Consider the following 2,484-nt stretch of genomic DNA (forward strand, 5'->3'; position numbering starts at 1 on the left):
TGTTTGGTTAAATCATCATGACAAAATTCACAAAAATTTATCCCGCAGAATTTAATATGTAGCACACACACGGGTAAAATTTAAACTATTGTCGCCACATGAATTGAAAGCATGGACATTTCTTTAAATCTCCACAAAATTTAAGATGAAGCTGAATTTCAAAGGTAATTGACTGTGAATACTATCAGTCTTAAGGGAGAAAACTCTAAGCAACCACTGTTTCCAGATTCATTTGTTTATGAAATTTGAATAAAAACCCTTCATAAAAGACAAGCTGGATTTGATTCAAAGTAGAGAAAAAGGCTTGGTTTTGTTCTTGGAGACTAGCCCTTACATGTCCACATTGGGGCAACACATCTCCCCTGACATCAGGCTGTGGAATTGCCTTCATACTTCAAGTCTGGGAGAAGATATGAAAGATGCCACACCAAATGATATCCCTTTATCAGCAGAACACTATTGATTAAATACAGCCCTCAGTCCTTGGTCAGTCTCCACCTACCTACGTTCCTTGGTTGTCATTCCTGAGAACAAATGGAAGAGTTTATGTTGTTGTCATTACTTTGAGAACAGTAGTATTAAATAATGTAATGAATACAATAGGTGTTTCTGGGTTGTCACCAGGATCATTTCACAATGCAACACTTTTCACAGCTTGGTGAAATGTACTTCTGGGACAATATCAGCCTTTAATACTCCCATCTCCCATCTCCCACCGGTTTGCCAAACTATGGAGGAATTTATTTTAAGGCGCTAAGATTAGTATTGTTCCAATTTTTGATGGAGCAGATGTGTTGATTGATTTCAGATTTCAGGAAAAGACTGAATGCCTTTTTTGTCTCCCATCAGGTGACTGGTTCTACATGTTGTCATGTGCAGGGCCAGTGTGTTCCCAGGGATGCTAAGCTCCTTGTGCAAGGACAGCCACAAATATTGCAAGTGTGCATTCAGTGAGCCAACAGGCACTTCAGGAACCTCCAGATGTTGAGCAAAGACAAACACAAGGTCCCGCATCTGGGATGGAACACCGTGTGCATCAGGGCAGGTCAAGGACTGACTGGTCTTGGAGCAGCTCTACAAAAGGGACCTGAGCTCCTGGTGGACCAGTAGACCTGGATTCAGCAGTGTGCCCATGCAGTGATGAAGGCTACACTGAGGACAAGTCCCTCTGCCCAGAACTTATGGGTCTGAATCTGGACCAGGGTGTCCAGCTTCAAGCCTGCAGTATGTGAGATGTAAACCAGGGAGAACCCAGAAAAGGGCCACTAATACAGCTAAGAGGCTTGGTTACTTGCCCAGGGCCAGCAATGCCCTGACTGGTACCTGTGAGCAGTCGCACCACTCCAACAGACAGGATCTGACCCTGGTCCAGCTGTGACCTCCCTGCTGGGCAGGGCAGAGGTAGCGAAGGTACTGCTGGGGAGGGAGTGAGCTGGCGTGGGAGCTCATCTGATCTCCCTGGTTACTGAATTTCACTGAATTTCACTGAATTTCTGATCTCCCTGGTTACTGAATTTCACCGAATTTCACTGAATTTTTAGAGTTGGAAGGGACCATAGAGATCATCTAGTCCAACTGCCCTGCCAAAGCAGGACCACCCAGAGCTTGTCAGAGCATGTTACTCAGGACTGCATCCAGGCGGGGCTTGAAAATCTCCAGAGAAGGGGACTCCACACCCTCCCTGGGCAGCCTGTTCCAGGGCTCTGTCACCCTCACCGTGAAAAAGTTCTTCCTTATATTCAAGTGGAACCCTTTATGTTTCAACTTGTGCCCATTGCCCCTTGTCCTCTCACTGGGAACCACTGAAAAGAGTCTGGTTCCCTCCTCCCTCAGCCCGCCCTTGAGATACCTGTAAGCATTAATAAGGTCTCCCCTCAGCCTTCTCTAAAGAGTCCCAGCTCTTTCAGCCTCTCCTCATAAGGGAGATGCTCCAGTCCTTGAATCATCTTTGTAGCCCCACGCTCGCTGTGTGTTGTTGTTTGCTGTGTCTCACCCGCGGCACATCTCTGCTGCACGCCCATCCACCCACGTGCGTGACGTGTCGTTTCGCCCCGCGGAGGGGACGGGGAGCAGCCTGTGTGCAGACACCCTACAGACCCAAGCGCACACCCCAGCTACGGTACCACCCGCTGGAGCTGGCCAAAGAATATTATTTCTTTACTCTTGGTCTTCAGGAGAATATCTCACGCAGAACCGGGGGTGCTAACACGGCACAGAAGACAAACCGAATCACCGACAATGGCCTGGCAGTGACGCCAGCGGTTATTCCCAGCGTGTCCCCTGTCCGCAGGCCGTGTAAGAAGACGCTGGCGTTTCTCCCAGGCCCCTCTGTGGCCGCACCTGGCTGCTGGATGTGCCCGAGAGGGGGGCGACACAGCCCCGGCAGCCATCCCGGCACAGGGCGGGGGGGTGGCGGTGGCCGGAGCGGGCCAGCAGCGCCATCCAGCGGCAGGCGCGGGGAGCGACACCCCCCCGCCCCCCGCC

This window comes from Calidris pugnax, unplaced genomic scaffold (genome assembly GCF_001431845.1).
Source record: "Calidris pugnax isolate Ruff unplaced genomic scaffold, ASM143184v1 scaffold273, whole genome shotgun sequence".
In the NCBI taxonomy this organism is placed as follows: Eukaryota; Metazoa; Chordata; class Aves; order Charadriiformes; family Scolopacidae; genus Calidris; species Calidris pugnax.